At 39.3% G+C, this 24,119-nt stretch overlaps 1 long non-coding RNA gene across 6 annotated transcripts in view; it reads left to right on the top strand.

Moving 5' to 3' along the window:
• The window catches only part of LOC123571918 (uncharacterized), a 798,252-nt gene extending 774,529 nt beyond the window's left edge, over positions 1-23,723 (top strand). For all 6 annotated transcript variants that reach the window (XR_010584878.1, XR_010584880.1, XR_006696245.2 and 3 more), the window contains 2 exons: positions 21,383-21,748; positions 23,620-23,723. This is a non-coding gene — a long non-coding RNA (uncharacterized lncRNA). The remainder of the gene's footprint in view (positions 1-21,382; positions 21,749-23,619) is intronic.
• Positions 23,724-24,119: the final 396 nt, after the last annotated feature.

The following is a 24,119-nucleotide window of genomic DNA, read 5'->3' as shown; positions in this document are numbered from 1 at the left end:
TTTGAAGAAAGATGGCTGCAAACAAGCCCAGACTGTGAAGATTATGATAAATACCCAAATGTTCAAAGCTTGGACACTGACAAACATCAATAACCATCAACATCATCCAGGAAACACCTCACCAAATAAACTAAGTAAGGCACCAGGAAAAAATCCTGGAGAAACAAAGATATGTGACCTTTCAGACAGAGAATTCAAAATAACTGTTTTGAAGAAACTCAGAGAAATTCAAGATAACACAGAGAAGAAATGAAGAATTCTATCAGATAAATTTAAAAAGAGTCAAGCAGAAATTCTGTAATGGAAAATGTATTTGACATACTGAGTAATGCATTAGAGTCTCTTAATAGCAGAATGGATAAAGCAGAATTAGTGAGCTTGAATACAGGCTATTTGAAAATACACAGAGGAGACAAAATGAAAAAATAATAAAAAACAATGAAGCATGACTACAGGATCTAGAAAATAGCCTCAAAAGAGCAAATCTAAGAGTTATTGGTCTTAAAGAGGAGGTAGAGGAAGAGATAAAAGTAGAAAGTTCAGGAGGGGTAAAAATAGAGAGCTTTCCAAACCTAGAGAAAGTACAAGAAGGTTATAGAACACCAAGCTGATTTAACCCAAAGAAGACTACCCTGAGGCATTTAATAATCACACTTCCAGCTGGGTACGGTGGCTTGCGCCTGTAATCCCAACACTTTGGGATGCTGAGGTGAGGTCAGGAGTTCAAGACCAGCCTGGCCAAGGTGGTGAAACACCATCTCTACCAAAAATACAAAAATTAGCTGGGCATGGTGGTGGGTGCCTCTAATCCCAGCTACTTGGAAGGCTGAGGTGGAGAATTGTTTGAACCCAGGAGGCAGAGGTTGTAGTGAGCCAAGATCATGTCACTGCACTGCAGCCTGGGCAACAGAGTGAGACTCCACCTCGAAAAAAAGATTTTTTTTTCAAAGGTCAAGAATAAGGAAAGAATCGTAGAAGCAGCAAGAGAAAACAACAAGCAATGGGGCTCCAATACATCTGGCAGTAAAGTGCTGAAGAAAAAAAAAACAAAAAACTTCTACCCTTGAATAGTTTATCTGGTGAAAATATTCTTCAAACATGAAGGAGAAGTAAAGACTTTCATAGAAAGGTCTAGTGTTGATGAAATTCCTCAGCTTTTGTCTGACAATAAATGCTCAAGGGAGTACTTCAGTATGAAAGAAAAAGTTTTTAATGAACAACAAAAAAAATCATTTGAATGTACAAAACAGAAAATCACAGACTATTATAACACTGTAACTGTGGTGTTATGAAAAGATAAAATAACTACAATAACTTTTCAAGACATAGACAGTAAAATAAGATAGAGAAAGTAAAATTATAAACCAGGGAGATGACGTTAAAGAGTGAGTTTCTATTAGTTTTATTTTTGTTTCTTTTAGTTTCTTTTTGCTTTTAGTTTTTATTATTGCTTGTTTGCTAGTTTGTTTACACAATCAGTGTTAAGGAGTCATCGGTTTAAAATAAGTTATGAGATACTATTTGGAAAGCTTCATGGTAACCACAAATCTAAAAACAGAGTACATCACCAGAGAAAATTACCTTCTTTATATGGAAGACAGGAAGAAAGGAAAGAAGATCACAAAACAACCAAAAAACAAATAACAAAATGACAGGAACCAGTCTTTAATTCATCAATAACATTTAATATAAATAGACTAAACTCTCTAATCAAAAGATATAGAGTGGGTGAATGGATGAGAAAATAGGACCCAAGATCTGTTGCCTAGAAGAAACATACTTCACCTATAAAAATACACATAACCTGAAAATAAAGGGATGGAAAATGATATTCCATATAAATGGAAACCAAAAGAGAGTAGGAGTTGCTGTACTTATATCAGACAAAAGAGATTTCAAGACCACAACTATAAGAAGCACCCAGGGGCTCATGGCTGTAATCCCAGCACTTTGGGAGGCCAAGGTGGGCAGATCACCTGAGGTCAGGATTTCAAGACCAGCCTGGCCAACATGGCAAAACCCCATCTCTACTAAAAAATTAGCCAGGCATGGTGGTGGGTGCCTGTAATCCTAGCTACTCAGAAGGTTGAGGCAGGAGAATTGCTAGAACCTGTGAGGAAGAGGTTGCAGTGAGCCGAGATCATGCCATTGCACTCTGGCCTGGGCAAAAAGAGCAAAACTCCATCTCAAAAAAAAAATAAATAAATAAAATAATAAAATAAAAAGAGACAAAGAAGGTCATTGTAGAATGATAAAGGATATAACAATTTTAAGTATATATGCATTCTTCAATTCTGGATCATCCAGATATATAAAGCAAATACTACTAGAGTTAAAGAGAGAGACTGTAATACAAAAAGGCTGGAGACTTCAACATAACACTTTCAGCACTGGACAGATCTTTCAGACAGAAAATTAACACAGAAACATTAGACTTAATCTGCCATGTAGAACAAATGGACCTAATAGATATTTACAAAACATTTCATCCAATGGCTTCAGAATAAAGTTTTTTCCTCAGCACATGAATAATTCTCAAGGATAGACAAAACAAGTTTCAAAACATTCAAAGTAATTGAAATAATGTCAAGTATCTTCTCTGATCACAATGGAATAAAACTAGAAGTCAATAGCAAGATGAATTTTGGAAACTAAAGAAACCCATGGAAATTAAACAATATGCTCCTAAATGACAAGTGGGTGAATGAAGAAAATAAGAAAGAAAGTGAAAAATATTTTGAAACACATCAGGGATACAGAGAAAGCAGTACTGAGAGGGCAGTTTATAGCAATAAGTACCTACATAAAACAAATTTCAAATAAATACCCCAATAATGCATTTTAAAGAACTAGAAAAGCAACAGCAAACCAAATCCAAAATTAGTAGAAAGTAAAAATGATTGAAATGAAGAAAACAACTTGGTTTTATGAAAAGATACCAAAAAATATAAACTTTTAGCCTAACTAACCAAGAAAAATAGAAGACCCACATACATAAAATTAGAGATAAAATCAGACATTGCAACCAATACTGCAGAAAAACAAAAGATCATTACCGGCTACTACAAGCAACTATATGCCAATAAATTGGAAAATCTAGAAGAAATGGATAAATTTCTAGACACATACAACCTACCAAGATTAAATCATGAAGAAATTTAAAACCTAAACAGACTAATAACAATTAATGAGTTTGAAATCATAATGAAAAGTCTCACAGGAAAGAAAAGCCTGGGATCTCCTGGCTTTACTGCTGAATTTTACCAAACATTTAAAGGCAGACTAATACCAATCCTACTAAAAATATTCTGAAAGAGAGAGAATGGAATACATCCAAACTCATTGTATAAGGCCAATATTATCCTGATAACAAAACCAGAGGACAAATCCTAAAACAGAAAACTACAGACCAATATCCCTGATAAATATTGATTCAAAAATCCTCAATAAAACACTAGCAAACTGAATTCAACAATACATTACAAATATTATTTGTCATGACCAAGTGGGATTCATCTCACAGATGCAAACATGGTTCAACATATGCAAATCAATCAGTGTGATACATTATATACATAGAATGAAGGATAAAAAAACCATATGATTTCAGTTAATACTGAAAAAGCACTCAATAAAATTTAATATCCCTTCATAAAAAGAACCTTCCAGAAACTGGGGATAGGAGTAACATAGCTCAACATAATAAAATCCATGTATGACAGACCCACAACTAGTGTTATACTGAATGGGGAAAAACTGAGTCTTTTCTCTAAGATCTGGAACATGATAAAGATACCCAATGTCACCCCTGTTACTCAACATAGTACTGGAAGTCCTAACTAGAGCAGTCAGACAAGAGAAGGATATAAAGGGCATCCAAAATGGACAGGAAAAAGTCAAATTATCCTTATTTGCAGATGATATAATCTTGTATTTATATAAACCTAAACCTCCACAGGAAAACTATTAAAAACTGATAAGCAAATTTAGCAAAGTTGCAGCATACAAAAGCAACATGCAAAAATTAGTAGTATTTCTATATGCCAACAGTGAACAATGTGAAAAAGAAATTTAAAAAGTTAACCCATTTACAATAGCCATGCATAAAATTAAATATCTATGAATTAACCAAGTAAGTAAAAGATCTAATGTAAACTAAAACACTGCTGAAAGAAATTGAGGAAGACACCAAAAAATAGAAAAATATTCCATGTCTATGACTTCGAAGAATTAATATTGTTAAACTATCCATACTACCCAAAGCAATCTACAGATTCAGTGCAATCCCTATCAACATTTCAATGACATTCTTCATAGAAATAGAAAAAACAATTCTAAAATTTATATGGAACCACAAAAGACCCAGAATAGTCAAAGTAATCTTAAGTGAAAAGAACAAAACTGGAGGAATCACATTACCTGACTTCAAATTATACTACAGAACTATAGTAACCAAAACAGCATGGTACTTGCATAAAAAAAAAAATAGACCAATAGAATTGAATAGAAAACCCAGAAACAAATCCACACACCTGCAGTAAACTCATTTTTGACAAAAGTGCCAAGAAAAATAGAAGACCCAAATAAGGAAAAGACTGTCTTTTCAATAAATGGTTCTGGAAAAACTGGGTATGTATATGCAGAAGAATAAAACTAGAATAAAAATAGAAAGACTGCTAGCTCTTGTCATATAGAAAAATCAGATCAAAATTGATTAAAGACTTAAATCCAAGACTTCAAACTATGATACTACTTCAAGAAAGCTTTTGGTAAAATCTCTAGGACATTGAGTTGGGCAAAGGTTTCTTGAGAAATACCTTACCAGCACAAACAACCATAACAAAAATGGATAAATGGGATCACATCAAGTTAAAAGGCTTCTGCACAGCATAGAATACAACCAACGAAGTGAAGAGACAACCCACAGGATGGGAACAAATATTTGCAAACTACCCATCTGACAAGGGATTAATAACCAGACTATATAAGTAGCTCAAACAACTCTATAGAAAATAGTCTAGTAATCCAATCAAAAATGGGCAAAAGATTTCAGCAGACATTTCTCAAAAGAAGATATGCAAATGGCAAAGAGGCATATGAAAAATTATTCAATATCATTGATTATCAGATAATAAACTACAATAAGATGGCTGGGCACAGTGACTCACGCCTGTAATCCCAGCACTTTGGGAGGACGAGGTGGGTGGATCACGAGGTCAGGAGATTGAGACCTTCCTGGCTAACATGGTGAAACCCCATCTCTACTAAAAATACAAAGAATTAGCCAGGCATGGTGGTGGACACCTGTAGTCCCAGCTATTTGGGAGGCTGAGGCAGGAGAATGGCGTGAACCCAGGAGGCAGAGCTTGCAATGAGCTGAGATTGCACCACTCCACTGCACTCCAGCCTGGGTGACAGAGCAAGACTCTGTCTCAAAAAAAAAAAAAAAAAAAAAAACCAACCAACCACAATACGATATCATCTTATCCCAGTTAAAATGGTTTACATCCAAAAGACAGACAATAACAAATGCTGCCAAGGATGTGGATGTGGAGAAAAGGGAACCCTTGTACACTGTTGGTGGGAATGTAAATTAATACAATCACTGTGGAGAACAGTTTGGAGGTTCCTCAACAAACTTAAAGTAGAGCTACTCTGTAATGCAGCAATTCCACTGACTGAGTATAGATCCAAAGAAAGGAAATCCATAGATGGAAGTGATATCTATGCTCCTATATTTGTCACAGCACTGTTTACAATAGCTAAGATTTAGTAGCAACCTAAGTGTCCATCAACAGATGAATGGTTAAAGAAAATATGGTACATATACAAAATGGAGTACTATTCAACTATAAAAAGGAATGAGATCCTGTCATTTGCAACAACATAGATGGAACTGGAGATCACTATGTTAAGTGAAATAAGCCAACAACAGAAAGACAGACACTGTATGTTCTCACTTATTTGTGGGATCTAAAAATCGGAACATTTAAACTCACGAGTATAGAGTAAAAGGATGGTTACCAGAGTTTGGGAAGAGTAGTGGAGAGCAGAGAGGGGGATGGCTAATAGGTACCAAGAAAATAAGAAGAATGAGTAAGACCCACTATTTTATGGCACAGTAAGATAACAATAGTGAATAGTAACTTAATTGTACATTTTAAAATAACTTAAAAAGTGTAATTGGGCTGTTTATAACTCAAAGGATAAAGGCTTGAGGGGATGGATACCTCATTCCCCATGATGTGCTTATTTCACATCACATGCCTGTATCAAAACATCTCATGTATTCCATAAATATATACACCTACTGTATAGCCACAAAAATTTAAAAAAGAAAAATAAAAATGTGCATTTATACTGTCTTTAAAACTTACATTATTTTCCCCAAATCCCTGCCCTTACTAGATGTTTTCTTGTGACTCAGTGATCAATAACTGATTACATGGTCACCTTTGTCTATAAGGGAATTTAGACAAGCTGAGGGCAGGTTTAACAATATTGGCTTAGACAAGTCATGATTCGTCATCACTGGGTGCTGGGCACTTTGGTGCCAGCCATACTCTCATTCTCTCAAGTTGTAGTTCTATTAACTGGGAAGAAAAAGGGGATTGTATGTAAGGTAGGTGGAAAACAGTGCCAGACGTATTGCTCCTTAACCCTCTCCTCCCACCCCGAGCACATAAACAGCACATACTGTGTCCTATATAGTCTTAATTTCACCTAAAGAAAATCCATTTTCTAATTGTTTACTGTTCTACTCAGTAAGTGAAACTTACTTCTCTGTAACAAAAAAGCTGTTGCTCAGTTCTTAACCATAGTCAATTACTTCAGTTACATGAATTCATAGCATACCACTGGTTTTCTCCTTCAAACCACAACTCCTGTTTGGAACTGGTATTGAAGTTATTGAGTAAAATTATAAAGAGCATGTAGAACACTTATGAACTGAGTCTACCTTTGCTAAGAGAAGAGGAGATTGCTGGTCCTGGTTGGGATGTTTTACATTAAAGGCAGGCAGAAGGGCAAAGGACTGGGGCTCTTTGGAACACAGTTGCCTTTTCTTTCTTGTGAAAGAACCAAATGTGTGACATTTCCATTCAAATGGAAAAGTGAGAACACAAGGAATGAGACTTCATTAGGCTATGAGAAGTTTTATACCTAAAATGTTGACACAGTACACTGTGTCTCTACATACTGCCATACCAACCCCTTTATTTTAATACCATCAGTGTTTGAACCCCAGGAGTTTGATCCTGCGGGATATTTGATTCCACACTTGCAAATACCAGCAAGGTTTATAGTTAATCAATTTCAATAATGACCCCCAATTGTTTACTTCTCATATCCATGTCCTATGCTGTGTGATTTGCTGCTCTTACCATTAAGAGGTGAAATCTCTTTCCTCACTATTTGAATTTGACTGTGCCTGGTGAGTGACATGGAACAAAAGAATGCAGCAGAAGTGATGGTGTGCCAGTTCCAGGTCTAAGCTTTAGTCTCTTGAGATTCTTGCAAACAACGATGTGGGCAAATCCAGGATGGCCTGCTGGAGGGAGACAACTGAAACATTACCCTCTTCACCCTGACCAATAGCCAGTCAATCATTAGACATGGGAGTGAGGACATCCTAGGCCAGCCACTGACCTGATGACTGCAGATCCATGAGTGAGCTCTGCTCAGATCAGCTAAATGTGGGTCGCACCAAAAGAATGACTCAGCTGACCAACAGATTCATGAGTTAAATATGTCCCTTTTGTTTTAAATCACAAATGTTATAGGGTTTAAACTATCTTGTTATGAAGAATAGTTGAACTACTTGCTCTGAGTAGAAGTCAATGTAAGTCACATTTTCAATAAAAATACAGGTTTGTTGTTATATAACTTAAGGTAAATGTGCTGGCCTAAATTATCTTTCCACTCTACTCAAGAGAAATTACTGTATTTCAAGGTCATTCTGATCAAATCCTCAAAGCCAATAATGTCTCAAAAGTACTTGCAAATATTAATATATTTTTATTTGATTTTATTAGTCATATCAAAAATCACTAAATACTTACGAATATTATAATTCTTGACCTATTTTCCTTTTAATTTAAAACTTCTTAGTTTTAAATATATTACATGTTCATTAAGAAAGAAAAATGCAAAACAAAGTGGGAAGAAGAAATTTTTGAAAGAAAGCCTGTAATCCCATCGAGTCACAAAGAATTGTTTGACATTTTAAGCTGACTTAGAGTTTCCCTAAATGGTTTTCCAAATACAGACAGGGTCCAACTGGCCTCCTACAGATAGAAATATACTCTATATGCAAATGAGAAAACTTCTGAATTTAGTCTAAAATATAGACATCTATCATGTGCGTGCACACACACACTCACAAGTTCACACAATTACCTCCTCACAGAGGTTCCTCATAGACCTTTTTTTTTTTTCTTTTGGGGGAGGAGGGGTGTTTGTAGCAATAAATCAGAATAGAAAGCAGCAGCAGTAAAACGTTTTAGCACCTCCTGCCTGTGATTTCAGTGCCAAATATAATTTTCTAAGTTTTTAATCAAAATTTTGAGGTTTTCGTCACAAGCTGACCCACAAGTCCTAGAATAAAATAATGTCAATAACAATGTTATTTTTTGAGTGCTTAGTATACACTAGGTCACCTGATGTAGTCTCTACATTTGGAATTCTGTTTTTCTCTAAATAACACTCTGAGATAGGTAATGTTATTACCGTTATCTTATAAAGAAAATGAAGCTTCAGAAGGCCGAGACACCTTTGAATGTTTCATCTTAGTAAATATTGGGGCAGGGACTTTACCCATTGCAACTAATTACCAGTCTCCTTCTGTTAGCCATTCTGCTACAGGCCTTCTGGGGCTCCCAAGATTCCAGAGGGGTGTCATTGTTGAACTTTGTGTGGTTCTATTTAACAAAGAATATAGGATTGATGCAGAATATATCTTATCAATCTTAGTAAGAAAATTCTTCTATTCATGTGCCTCACACATTAAACCTGTGTGATCATAACTATAGATATAAAGTTTTATATTCATATAAAACATCATGTTTTTATGCTTCCTTTGGATAACAGTAGGCAGATCTTATTTCTACAGCCTAAGATCCAAAATGCATAGCAGAAATAATACTGGACATGAAGTTGCATGGACCTGGGTTTAATTTTTAATTCCTACCAGTTCAATGAGATTATGGGCATGTGTGTTTGTTTACTTTCATAGATATTAGTCCAACAATAGATGCAACTCTTAGAACCCTGAAGGCGGATTCTCAGATACAGTTTTGTCTCAACCAGAAATCACAAACCAGTTGACTTAAATTTGCAAAATTGCTTGGTTTCAGCGTTTAACTTTGACCCATTTGATGTTAAATAACAAAAAAGAAAGAATAAAAAGGAAGGTATATAAAAGGAAGGAAGGCAGGAAAGGAGAAAGGAGGGAGAGATCTTGAACATATGTGGAAGCTCTAGAGATTTCACTTAAACATCTGTGTGTCCAGGTTCTCTTGAAAAGCAGAATATCAAACAACACAAGCACACATTCCATTTGAAAAAAACAAAAAACAAAAAAACAAGCGAGAGCAGTGGCCAGTTCCCTAGTTTGGGCATATGATCATTATTGTGTCACATTCTTCACTGGTTCCTTTGATCTCCCAGGCCCTAAGGCTAAGTAGTAAATGTCAGGCATTGCCAAATGTGTGCTAATGTGTGTATATGTATGTGTCTAATGCCTTTTCTGGTGTTCCAGGCCTCAGGGTTTGAGACATAAATCCTAGCTAAATCCAAAATGAGTAAGAAAAGGGTTATATTACTGTCTTATTGTAAGTACAGTACTCTCCTTTCCTTAGAATTATTATTTACCATTACTTAGAGAGGTAATTGATCTTTTTTTTGCTGCTCCCCCTCAACCCGCTCAAATAAAATTTTATTTTAAGGACTGGCCCTTAGTTTTTTTTTTTTTTTTTTTTTTTTTTTTTTTTTTTTTTGAGACGGAGTCTCGCTCTGTTGCCCAGGCTGGAGTGCAGTGGTGCAATCTTGGCTCACTGCAAGCTCCGCCTCCCGGGTTCACGCCATTCTCCTGCCTCAGCCTCCCGAGTAGCTGGGACTACAGGCGCCCGCCACCGCGCCTGGCTAATTTTTTGTATTTTTAGTAGAGACGGGGTTTCACCATGGTCTCGATCTCCTGACCTTGTGATCCGCCCGCCTCGGCCTCCCAAAGTGCTGGGATTACAGGCATGAGCCATCGCGCCCGGCCTCGCCCTTAGTTTTACAAAAGAAGTACTCTATTGAAGAAGGAATTAGTGAAATCAACTATAACCTAATAGTAGTAGTTAAAGAAATTTTAAAATCCTCTTAAAGTTGCTACAAAGTGTGACCCCCCCCCCAGCCCCCGACCTTACTCTCAAGTTAAAAGAGAGTATTAACAGCCTGTCTTCTCTCTGTGGACAGTGGACCTTATCTATACTCCCCAACTCCACATTCCTCAACATTGATTTCAGACCCAGTGAGTTCCTGCATGGCTGCAGGGGCACAAGACTGATAAGTGTAGGTTGCAAGACATGTTTCTCTCAAGATGTAAGAAATGTCGTAATGCTGCCTTTGTTTCTTGCTTCTGTAACTTGCGTACCACCTCACGTAGTTCCTGCCTTAAGATGTTTAAAAGTAGGGAAAGCCCTTAGTTCAGGGCTCAGACTTTCTGGGTGTATATCTGGCTGAGTCAGTGATCACCTTAATTTAATAAACCTTTTTTGGTCTCTCCAGACTTTGATTGTCCCGTAACATTTCTGCAGGTCTGTCCGGGATTGGAGATGGCCAATTTTCTGTCTCCTTTGCCTGTGGGCTAGAGCCCCAGGACACAGGAGACCTGGGGTCCTTGGTGCCACCAGGAGAGCTTCAGCCTGGAAGGAGAACGTCCCTCCCTCATTTCCGAGCCCTCCCCCGACAGCACAAATGGAACCAGTAGAAAGGGTTGGAGGACAGTCACCGGGGCAGTGTGCAGACATCTGAACGCAGTAAGGTTTGGACCCTAAGGCAAGACCTATCCCGTAAGGATGGAAGGGGAGCCTGGTCACCTCCCAGGGCATGAGGACTAGTCTGACCTGAGGGGGTTGGGACAATGGGAGAGGCACACTGATTTGAATGAAACTCACCCTAACTGACACCAGACGTGGGTGGGGCTCGCGAGTTGGTCAGAAAGTAAAACCATTTCAGGGGTGGGAGAGATGTGTGAAAGTGAGTGAAAGAGATTGTCCTGGGAGAGACCAATGTGGGGTGGGATGTGGGGAGGCACAGATCTCTTAGTGTGTACTGTGTGCCCCAAGGCAAGTGTGGGAAAAATCAGACCTATGACACTGCATATGGTTCACGGGACCAGCTCCACAGCTGCAGTTAGCTGTGACAGGAATTAAGGCATGCTCCTAACTAAGCAGTGTCTGAACCTCCTGTGTAATAGGACCCAGTCTGGTCTGTCCAGGAGTGAAAGTGCATCTCAAAGGGTGGAATGGGAGGAAAAGCATCAAAGCCTACTTCACTGGAGTGGATGTTGGAAAATTTCAAGAAAGGTTTTAATGGAGATTATGGAGTTAACCCCTCAGAGATTGAGAACTCTCTGTGAAATGGCCGTGTGTTTAGGGTAATAACCAGAGTCAAACAACAGCCTGGGTACCTGGACCTGTTCCCATACATTGACTCCTGGCCGAGTGTCATTCAAACTTGCCCCAGGTGGTTACAATCCTGTTTTGAGACTTACTATAAGACCCTGGTAGCTCGTGCCAGATCTGAGGCAGCAAAAGAACTTAAAGGGATGGTGGAAAGAAAGGAAAAGCTGCAAGGAAAACAGAAAAAACCTATTCTGCAGGCTTCGCCCGAGGAGAGGGAGTTTCCACCTCTGTATGTCCCAATCTGTCCATCTCTAGCAAGGCCAAGGCAAGATGCTACACAAGCGGCCCCTGAGGAATCAAGCTCAGAGGAGAGTGAGCCTCAGGCATCACCCCACAGGGAAGAGTCAGAGCCCCCTACCTATAAAGACTGAAGAAGCACTTCAAGGTGATGAGGCAGGCCATCTCAGATCCAGCCACATCTGAGCCTTGCAGATGTTTCTCCAGGAGACACAAAGACAAATTTATCATGATAAATAGGGTCAAGTACAAGGAGGGCAATGCCTTTTTGTTTACAAGCCTTTCCACACCACTAACCTCCTAAACTGGAAACAGCATACACCCTCCTATGCAGAGAAGCCCCAGGCCCTCATAGACTTATGTGGTCCATCTTTGTGACTCTTAACCCTACCTGACCTGATTGTCAGCAACTACTTTTAACATTGTTCTATACAGAAGAAAGCAGGAGAGTTACTCAGGCAGCCTTACAGTGGTTAGAAAGCAATGCGCCTGAAGGCACAAATTATGTCAAGTGGTATGCACAGGAGAAATTCCCAGAAGCAGATTCAAATTGGGATCCAAACCAGGCAGAATTGCAAAACCTGCAGAGGTATTGGGAGGCACTCCTTAGTGGAATAAAGGCTGGAGGGAAAAAGGCAATGAATATAGGAAAGGTTTCAGAGGTATGCCATTCACTGATGAGAGTCCCAGTGAATTTTATGAAAGACTCTGTGAAGCATTCCAGTTTTGTACACCATCTGATCTGGAGGCTGTAGGGAATCAATGCATGGTTAATGTGGCATTTGTGGGCCAGGCATTAGGTGACATTAGACGGAAGCTTCAGAAGTTGGAAGGTTTTGAGGGTATGAATATTACCCAGCTCATTCAAGTGCTACTAAGGTGTTTGTTAATCGAGAGGAGGCAACCAAGAAAGAGGTAAAGTGCAAAGCCAAGGAAAAGGCTGATTTATTGGCTGCTGCTCTGGTTGAAAGAGAGACTGGTTTTGTGAGAGGATGTGGACATGGTCTTGGACGTGGTCGCAGGAGAGGACAAGCTAGGCCAGGGGTTGAAGGCTGGCCTAGGCTTTAGAGGGATCAGTGTGTGAGATGCAAACAGAAAGGGCACTGGAAGGATGAATATCCAGAAAGAGAAAAGGAAGAAAGCAGCAGCCAGGGACCTGATGCCCAGCCAAGGCCTGCAGCCTCTAGCCATTGTTCTAAAGCTAGATACTGATCTGGTCGGCTTAGCAGGAGTTGAGGAATATAAGGACTGAGACAGACCGGGCTCCATTTCTCTAGACCTCCAGGAGCCCCTGGTCTCTATGAACGTGGGAGGCCAACAGATGGACTTTATGGTAGATACAGGTGCTGAACCCTCGGTGGTAACACGGCCTGTTGGGCCACTATTTAAAAACTCTGCTACTATCATTGGGGCAACCAGAGTATCAGAGAAAAGGCCTTTCTGTCAATCCAGAAAGTGTGTCATTGAAGGACAAGAAGTTCAACATGAATTTTTATATTTGCAAAATTGTCCAGTGTCCTTGTTAGGAAGAGACTTGCTCCAGAAATTATAAGGACAAATCTTTACACCAGAAGGGGACATGACTCTAAACCTAGGTCAAAGAAAAGCCATGATAATGACCCTTACTGTCCCAACAACTGAGGACTGGAGACTCTATGAGAGACGCAACATTTGTAAAGATGCATTTTACCAGTGGGAAAATGAGGCAATGTATGAGGAATTATTTCTCAAGCTGCCAGGGGTCTGGGCGGAAGACAATCCCCTGGGGCTAGCCATAAATCAGGCACCTGTAGTGGTGGAGCTGCTGCGGGGCACTTACCCAGTGCGAATCCGTCAGTATCACATGCCAGTAGAAGCCACCCTTGGGATTATAAAGCATATAGACTGGCTCCTTAAATTTGGAATAATAGAAAGATGTGCCTCTTCTTGGAACACTCCATTGCTACTGGTGTTAAAGCCCTCTGGAGATTACCAGCCGGTACAGGATTTGCAGGCAGTAAATAAGGTTGCAGCTATATTATATGCCATTGTGCCCAACCCATATACAATGCTTGGGCAAATTCCTGCTGATGCTGCTGGGTTTACATGCTTAGACATAAAGGATGCATTTTTCTGCATCCCACTAGCTCCTGAAAGCCAGAGCATCTTTGCCTTTGAGTGGGGCTCATCACAGTATACTTGGACCAGGCTCCTCCAAGGATTTAAAAACTCCCCAACCATTTTTTGAGGAACCACTAGCCTCAGATCTGAAGGCTTTTGTGCCACCAAGTGACCACTGTGTCCTGTTGTAGTACATGGATGATTGATTGTTGGCTGCACCCACAAAAGAAGAGTGATTTCAAGGCACAGAAAACCTCCTTCATGCTCAGTGGGAGGCTGGCTATAAGGTGTCTAAGGAAAAGGCACAAAGAGCAAGGTATCTTGGCTTTAACATCTTTCAAGGGCAGTGTGAGCTTGAACGTGAGCAAAAAGAGACTCTGTGTGGCAGTCTGTGACCTGACACTACACGACAAGTGTGGGAGTGTTTAGGGGCAGTTGGTTTCTGTTGCATTTGGATTCCAAATTACTCACTCTTGGCAAAACCATTGTATGAGGCTACCAAAGTGGGGGGAAAGGAACCCCTCCAGGGGAGGAAAGAGCAGGACATGGCCTTCAAAGAAATCAGGAAGGCTTTGATCCAGACCCCGGCATTAGGACTGCCAGACATGACGAAGCGTTTTTACCTGTAAGTCCATGGAAGAAAAGGAATAGCTACAGGAGTCTTGGTACAAACACTAGGGTCATGGTATCAGCCTGTGGCATATTTGTCCAAGCGACTAGACTTAGTGGCTACGGGATGGCCACCCTGTTTCAAGGCATTGGCAGCCACTGCCCTGTTAGTGGAAGATGCTAACAAGCTCACATTTAAACAAAGGTTAATAATTCGGGTGCCCCACGCAGTTGTCACCCTGATGGAGCAGAGGGGGCATGGCTGGCTTTCCAACATTAGGATGTTAAGATATCAAGGGCTTTTGTGTGAAAACCTGTATATAACCTTGGAGACTCTGAATACTCTAAATCCAGGCACACTGCTGCCAATAGAATGGGTGGAGCATGGGAAGCCCCCATTGTGTGGCCCAGGGTATCACTATTGTGTGGAAACAGTGGATGAAGCCGAAAAGACTTGAAGAACCAGCCCTTAAAGGACCCAGATGTTGAATACTTTACTGATGGAAGCAGCTTCATATCTGAAGGAAGACAGGCTGGATATGCAGTGGTAACAGTGAATTCAGTAGCCGGGAACTTTGGCCCAAAGAGCTGAGCTAATAGCCCTCAATAGAGCATTGCTCTTGGCCAAAGGAAAGTCAGTACACATCTATACTGACTCAAGGTATGCTTTTGCCACTCTGCATGCCCATGGAGCTATCTATAAGGAAAGAGGATTATTAACAACTGAAGGAAAGGAAGTCAAAAATAAAAAGAAAATAGAGCAGCTCTTAGAAGCTATATGGGCTCCAAAAGAAGTATTTTTTTGATGCCATTGCAAAGGGCATCAAACAGGAGGAGGTAATGACGCTAGAGGAAAGAGAAAGGTGGACAGAGAAGCCAAAAGAGCTGCAATGACTGATGTAACTAAGAAGGAAGAAGAAACCCTTACCATGCCCTTACTGGAGTTTCCCCTTACAGAACCCCCTAACTACTCCTCTAATGAAAAGGCTTGGTTTGAGCAGGAGAGTGGAAGTTACCAGAAAGGAGGTTTAGTGGAAGTTCTCAGATGGGAGGCTTGCCATCCAAGAAGCAATAGCTCCCCAGTTCATAAAGCTATGTCATCAAGAAATACATGTGGGAAAAACTGCATGAGAAACTTGTGTAAGATGGCATTTCTATGTGTTGTGCCTAACTGCCATCCCTCGAACCGTTTGTGATCAATGTTTAACTTGTGCCCAGAACAATCCACAGCAGGGGCCAACATGGCCCCCAGGGATTCAAGAAACTGGAGCTACACCCTGTGAAAACCTGCTTGTGGACTTTACCTAGCTGCCTCGAGTCGGAGGCTACCGGTACATGCTCGGTACAGAGAAAGGTCGGGAAGTAATCGGAATCTTATTAATGGACATTATTCCTAGATTTGGACTGCCTCTAACTTTAGGAGCAGACAATGGCCCAGCATTTGTGGCAAAAATAATACAACAGCTAACGCAGATGTAAAAAATCAAATGGAAACCGCAAACAGCTTTTCGCCCGCAGAGTTCTGGAAAAGTTGAAAGAATGAACCGGACACTCAAACCGCTGTTAAAGAAGTTTTGCCAAGAAACTCATCTAAGGTGGGATCAGGTGCTGACCATGGTCCTTCTCCGAGTTAGGTGCACCCCTACTAAATTAACTGGGCATTCACCCTATGAGATAATGTTCAGCCGACCACCCCCGATCATAACTCAGATGAAAGGGGATTTAAAAGAAATTGGAGAATTAACCTTAATAAGGCAAATACAAGCCTTAGGTGAGGCTATGCAGGAAATACAAGGGTGGGTAAGAGAAAGAATACCTGTTAGCCTCACAGATGCTTCCAACCTGGAGCATCTCACTTCCAACCTGGAGACTCTATCTGGGTCAAATGATGGAACCCAACCACTTTAGGGCCTTTATGGGATGGTCCCCATATTGTGATCTTCTCTACCCCCACTGCTGTTAAAGTTTCAGATATCACACCTTAGGTTCATCATAGCTGGCTGAAACCAGCAGCAGCCACCACCCAGGACCAGCAGACCAGTCAACAAAACGCAGACCACCTGACACAGCTGATCCTGCAGTGAAACCAAGCCAGTGCTGACAAGGACAACTGCCCTGCTCTGACCACTCTAGAGGCTGGTCAGTCCATGCATGGCTGAAGCTTGAGGAAACATCGAGCCCTGCTCTGGTCACACAACTGGAAGCTGACTTGTCTATGCACAGCCGAAGCCTGAGGAAGTCAATGATAGATAAGTAAATGTGGATTAAATTTACAAACATAGTTATATTTTTACTTGTACTGATTATTTTGCTGTCATGTTATCTTTGCAAATGCTGCCAAGCTTGTTATCCAGAAGGGTTCCCATGCATAGTATAAGTTTAATCATATTAGTAATACTGAAGCCACTGACACTTTCACCTATGGTCATAAAAGGGGACCAGGATGCCTGTCATCACTGTATGATGGAAGCCTGGTCTGGAAAAGGTGTGACTAAAACTCTGTTATACCAGACCTACTATGAGTGTACAGGGACTCATACAGGAACTTGTGTCTATAACCAGACTAGTTACTTGGTCTGTGATCCTGGAAACGGGAAGCCCCAAGTGTGTTATAACCCAGAGTTCTTGCCCTATGACTTCTGGTTTGAAGTCCAAATTGGTGAACCCCTAATGTCATCATATACAAACCCCACAGAAACCGGGGGGTTTGTTCATTGTAAACAAAATGAACATATTCCCTTACTCACATAAAGGACCTGTCTCCATATATTTTGATGCCTGCCAAGCTGTACATCTCAGTAAACTAAATAATATTGGGACCATCTGTAAAAATCTAGGACAAGAAACAGTCAGCATCAGAGCCGCCAAGGACAGGCATACCACCACCCGAACAATGGCTCTGCAGAAGTACCAACCGGTATCCCAAGATGAGTATGTACCCACTCAAGAAGAAATAGCTATCTGTGGTGCTCTTTACTAATTTGCATTTGTGTTGAGCACCAAAAGGGGGAAGTGAAGAAAGTATTAATGAAATCAACTATAACCTAATAGTAGTAGTAATAGAAATTTTAAAATCCTCTTAAAGTTGCTGCAAAGTGTGACCACCCCCCCGCCCCCAACTGCCTTACTCTCAAGTTAAAAGAGAGTATTAACAGCCTGTCTTCTCTCTGTGGACAGTGGACCTTATCTATACTCCCCAACTCCACAATCCTCAATGTTTATTACAGGCCCAGCGAGTTCCTGCACAGCTGCAAGTCACAAGACAGATTTTTAGGTTGCAAGACATGTTTCTCTCAAGATGTAAGAAATGTTGTAATGCTGCCTTTGTTTCTTGCTTCTGTATCTTGCTTCTTGCCTCACATGGTTCCCGCCTTAAGATATTTAAAAGTAGGAAAAGCACTTTGTTTGGGGCTCAGACTTTCTGGATGTATGTCCGGCTGTCAGTGATCAGCTTAATTTAATGAACTCTCCTGAACGTTTTTTGGTCTCTCCGGTCTTTGATTGTCCCACAACACTGTATTCTAATAAAAATCCTCATTTAAATTATAATTTTATAGTTGGGTGTGGTGGCATGTGCCTGCAGTCTCAGCTATTTGGGAGGCTGAGGCAAGAGGATCCCTTGAGCTCAGGATTTCAAGGCCAGTCTGGACAATATACTGAGAGCCAATCTAAAAAAATTGTTATACTTTTCTCTAATTTGATTCAATCTATATTACAAACCCACACTTTTTAGGGCACAAGGAATACTATATTTTAGTTGAACCCATTGAGCTGAGTTAGATGCAATAGGTCAAATATGTTAATGTTCATGCCTTCAAAATTAAAATTCTTTCTACTTCCCTCCTCCAAAATGTGGTATTGGGGTCTATAGATGAGTTGGGTGAAATTAAAGTATCTTCACTTTTTATTCTAGGTGTTCTGATCTCATCAGTGGTGTTTCTGATCTTTCTAGTCTTCCAGGTATTGGTCCCCATTATATGCTCACACAGCTTAAGTTTCCAGACAGTGGTATGCTACGGCCAACTTGTACTAGCTTATGAAAGTCAATTGTGTACATCTTGTCCCAACTCTATCTTTGTTATTTTGGCTTGTCACTTGGTGGCTTTAAAGGGCCATGCTTGGAGTATTTATAATCTGGAAATTGGCAAATGCTACAAATATGAGCTGTTTCTCTTGAAGAGTTGATTGTTAAATATTTACAAACATACCACTCCCTCCAGATAAAGTGGAATTCACGTTGTGTATTGTCCTCTTCCATTTCGACTGTGGGCTTGGTTAGATAACTTGCTTTGACCAGTTTGACATTAGCAACTATGTCAGCAGATTTTTGTTAAGCCTTTCACAATGGTGATAGTCCTCTTCTACCATGCTATGAGGAAGCCAAAATCACATGAAGAAGCCATATGGAAGAGAACTGAGAAACATAGTTGAGAGCTAGAATGAGGCCTCAGACATAAGACCTAAATTTAGCAATCCCAGCTAGCAGCTGTCTGTGTACCACCTCAGCAGAGGTCCCAAGCACTGTGGAATAGAGAGGAGATGCCCCATTTTACCCTTCCTGAATTCCTAACACACAACATTGTGAGAAAATAAGCTGGTAAGTTTTGGTGTGGTTTCTTACACAGCAATAAAACCCTTGAATGAACATGTTTTTCCAGTTTTTCAGCTTTCTCAAAGTCTCATGGCTCTCCATAGCTGACTCAATTTTACCTCATATTTTGCTCATATTACATATGTGTCTGAGAATCCTCCATCATTTCCATTTGGTAAATGTCTTAGGCAGTTGTGCCATTTCTCTTCCTCTGGATTACCAGCACTCAATTCTTTGGTCAGCCCATGCTCAACAGAACCAAAACACCTCAGAGAAACTAGCCTCTGGTCTTCTAAGAGCAGGCCACTCTTAATTGCAGGTATCTTTGATTGCTATACCCAGGTTGATGTGAGGACAGACTATAAGGCAATATCTTTCTAGCATCCTCAGAGTGATTTGGATATAAAATTTCCTGCCTAAGATAACTCCCTTAACTTTAAGATATCATTTAATTTCTGGGCTAAGGTTTAAAAATAACCATTTAATGACAACATGTTTGAGAAAAGTCTAAGAAACCTATTCCTTTTCAAAAGAAAATGATTTTATCACAGTATAGTCACATACTTTTAAAAAGCTAACTGAGGCTGATAATCTAAATTACTATGCCAGTTATACTGAGAAGTGTAGTCTACAGTAACTTGCATTTGACATGGAGTTGGTCTTCTGCTGACTTGATGAATAACTTAGCAGCCAAACAGGTGGCTCTATTACCTTACTTTGATGCTAAGAATGCAATTTTAATCAGTTTTTAATTAGTTCCATGGATAAAATCAGTTTGGACATGAGTTTGACAGTGCTATTTTAAATCTAACATTATGAATTAGAAATATTGGACATGATTTCTATAATGTGAGATTTTAATGTAATCTTACTTTTCCCATTCTTTGGGTTCATGATTTTAAAGTATACTAAAAAAACTTGGAGAATCTTAGAAATATTAAACACTGTTTTTTGTTGTTGTTGTTGTTCGTACTATTTTAGCCTTGTTGATGGGAGGCTAATGATACCTCACTGTAGTTTTAATTTGCTTTATCTTGATGAGTAATAAAGTTCAGCACATTTTCACACACTTACTGACCATTTGGATATCCTCCTTTGTAAAGTTTCTATTCAAACCTTTTGTTTATATTTTTTTATATTTAATTACCTATTTGAACTGACTTATAACATTTTTTATATATTTTAGGTAAGAGCCCTTTGTCAGATAGATATACTGCAATTATGTTATCTATGTGGCTTACCTTTATCCTCTCTTAATGGTATCTATTGAAAATTGAACTATATTAATTTTAACAAAATCCAGTGTATCAGTTTTTATGATTTGCACATCTTTCTTCTGTTTCAAACATCTTTGCTTATTCCAAAGACATAACGATATTCTCCTATGCTTTCTCCTAAAATTATTTATCTTTCACATTAAATTTGCAACCCATCTGTAATAGCTTTTTGTTTTTGTTTTTGTTTTTGTTTTGTTTTTAATGGTTTGAGGTGGGGAACCAAGATTTATTTTTTTATTGAACAAGGATATTCAGTTCATCCAGTACCATATTGGAAAGGCCACACTTATGCCACTGCTCTGCAGTATTCCCTTTGTCATAAGTCAATTGACAGAGGGCCATGTAAGTGTGTTTCTCTACACTCTATTCTGTTTCAGAGTCCTTTTGTATCTCCTTAAGCCAATATCACTGTCATAATTGCTATAACTATATAATGAGCCTTGATATCTTGTAGTGTGCTTAATTATGTTTGACATATATATATATATTTTCTTTTTATTTTATTTTTAAATTGACATGTAACTATACATATTGAAGGAGTACAGTGTAATATTTTGATACATGTATTCATTGCCTAATATCAGGTCAGCTAAGGAGAGGAGGGGGAAGAGGAAGAGGGAGGGGGAAGAGGGAGGGGGAAGAGGAAGAGGGAGGGGGAAGAGGAAGAGGGAGGGGGAAGAGGAAGAGGGAGGGGGAAGAGGAAGAGGGAGGGGGAAGAGGGAGGGGGAAGAGGATAGTCAATGGGTATAAAGTTACAATTAGGAGAAATAAGTTCTAGTGTTCTTTTAGAACTGCTCTTGCTGGTCTATGGATTGCATTTTGGGTTGTGAAAGTCTTCTTTTTTGAATTTACGGATTATATTTATTTATTTATATTATTTATTATTTTTATTTCCATAGGTTTTTGGGGAAAGGATGGTATTTGGTTACATGAGTAAGTTCGTTAGTGGTGATTTGTGAGATTTTAGTGCACCCATCACCCAAGGAGTATACACTGAACCCAATTTGACTGAAAGGCTTCTTAAAATGGCATAAGGACCCATTAGGTAGGTCCTAATTCAGTGTGACTTGTATCTTTATGAGGAGATTAAGATACAGATACAGCGAGGGAAGACCATGTAAAGACACAGAGAGAAGATAAACATCTACAAGCCTCAGATGCTTCAGAAGAAATCAGCCCTGCAGACACCCTTGATCTCCAGAACTGTAATACATTTCTGTTGTTAAAGCTGACCAGTCTGTGGTACTTGTTACAGCTCTAACAAGGTAATACATTACAACTATTGTTACTTTCTTATTCAATAATTTCAAAAATGCATTTTTCAATAGGTACTTGCGTCTCACTGTGTCACATTGGGAATATATATACATATTCCCTATGTATGTGTATATATACATAATTATTTTTAGTTTTTTAATATGTTGGCTTTATATTTTGGTCACTGTAGCTTTGGATTACTATTATTATTATTATTTTTTGAGACGGAGTCTCGCTCTGTCGCCCAGGCTGGAGTGCAGTGGCTGGATCTCAGCTCACTGCAAGCTCCACCTCCTGGGTTTACGCCATTCTCCTGCCTCAGCCTCCCGAGTAGTTGGGATTACAGGCGCCCGCCACCTCGCCCGGCTAGTTTTTTGTATTTTTTAGTAGAGACGGGATTTCACCGTGTTAGCCAGGCTGGTCTCGATCTCCTGACCTCGTGATCCGCCCGTCTCGGCCTCCCAAAGTGCTGGGATTACAGGCTTGAGCCACCGTGCCCGGCCCTGGATTATTTTATCATTTTATTTTATTAATTCACCTTTATTCAGAGTGTCAATCTTAAGTTTTCAATGAGATTTTAATATACCTATTGATAAAAGAAGAAATGGGTATAATTAGGGTGAACGAAAACCAGTCGTTTGGACAAAAGATGTAGGGTAGACAAAAGACATGAGTATCCAAGGTCATGAATACTGTAATAGCAGAGAACAGAAGCAGTCTCTCAGGTGACACTGAGCAGGAACCAAACAACAAACTCAAACGTTGATGTTCATATGTGTCACTTGGGGATTTTGTTTACATGTAGATTCCGAATCAGTAGCTCTGGAGTGGTGCCTGTGAATCCGGGTGACATGGCTGCTGGTGATCTATGGATTGCATTTTGAGTTCCAAAGGGCAAGATTCTCTGTTTCTTCACACTTTTATCTACTTCCCAGCATTCTCTGCTGCAGACCTGTTTCTGCCACCTGGCTCACACTCACAAATTCACTTATTTACATATCACTGATGTACTTGCAGCTACTCTACGTTTTGACCTCATCTTATTTGCTTAAGTTATATTTGAAAGACTTTTATCTTTCCTGACCCAAGTGAAACTATTTTGTCAACCTGAGTGGGTTTAATAGCATTTCCTGGTGCTTTCTCCAGCACCATTCTATGTTGCCAGTCCTCTTCAATGAAACCAGAAATCATTTTCTGTTTATTTCTAATATAATTGGGCTGCACTTAATGAAAACTTGACATATAATTCTACAATTTTAAAAAAGGTTACTTTAAAAGAGGTGGATATATGTATATTATGATGAATTTAGAGGAAAATGTCAAAGTATTGAAAAATGAATAATGTTTGCTATTCTAGTAGAAATACTAGAATATCTAATTCTATTAAAGAATTACCTTAACAGTCAGAGTCCTATCTTTCATGTTGTAATTATTATATAAGAAGATATTCCTAACATTTCAGTTATTAAAATTTGCTTACAAATTTATTGAGTTAATATGCCATTAAGCAAACAAATACAGGTTCTTATTGATATGCATCAACTCTTGACATTTGTGTTATCTCAATAATGAATAAAAGCAGAAATAACTGACATTTTAACTCACTAGTTATAGTAAACTGATATTTTAACTCATATATGTATATTTATATATATTTAAATCATATCTATCTATATAACTCATATGATTTTAATTATAATAACTATATTTTGAAGTATTAACCCCAATATCATCATCTTGGGGGAGGCTTTGAGAGGTAATTAGGTTTAGATAAAATCATGATGGTGGGGCCCCCTTGATGGGATTAGTTTTCTTATAAGAAGAAAAATTCTCTCTCTCTCTCTCCCTTCTTCCCTCTCTCTGCCATGTGACAATACAGTGAGAAGGCAGCAGTTTTCAAGCGAAGAAGAGGACCCTTATCAAGAACCAAATCTGGTGCCACCTCGATGTTGAAATTCCAGTGTCCCAATCTGTGAGAAATAAATGCCTTTTGTTTAAGTTGCAGACTCTATGGTATTTTGTTGTAGCAGTTTTAGCTAACACAGAAATTGGTACCATGATTGGGGTGCTTATTTAACAAATACCTAAAAATGTGGAAGCAGCTTTGGAACTAGGTAATGGGTAGAGCTTGGAATAGTTTTGAGGTGCATTATAGAAATGTACACAATAAGGACAATTATGATGAGAGCTCAGAAAAGAGAGGAGTTGTAGAGAAAATTTACATCTTATATATAAGTAGTCACAGGAAGAATGATGATAGAAATGTAGACAATAAAGCCCATTCTAGTGATATCTTATACAGGTGTGAGGAACATGCTATTAGACAATGAAGAAGAGGCAACCCTTTTCATAAAATGGCAAGGAACTTGGCTGAATGGT

Source organism: Macaca fascicularis, chromosome 2 (assembly GCF_037993035.2).
Source record: "Macaca fascicularis isolate 582-1 chromosome 2, T2T-MFA8v1.1".
Lineage (NCBI taxonomy): Eukaryota > Metazoa > Chordata > Mammalia > Primates > Cercopithecidae > Macaca > Macaca fascicularis.
Note: the sequence above shows the minus strand (reverse complement) of the source record. Positions and strands in the feature narration are given on the sequence as shown.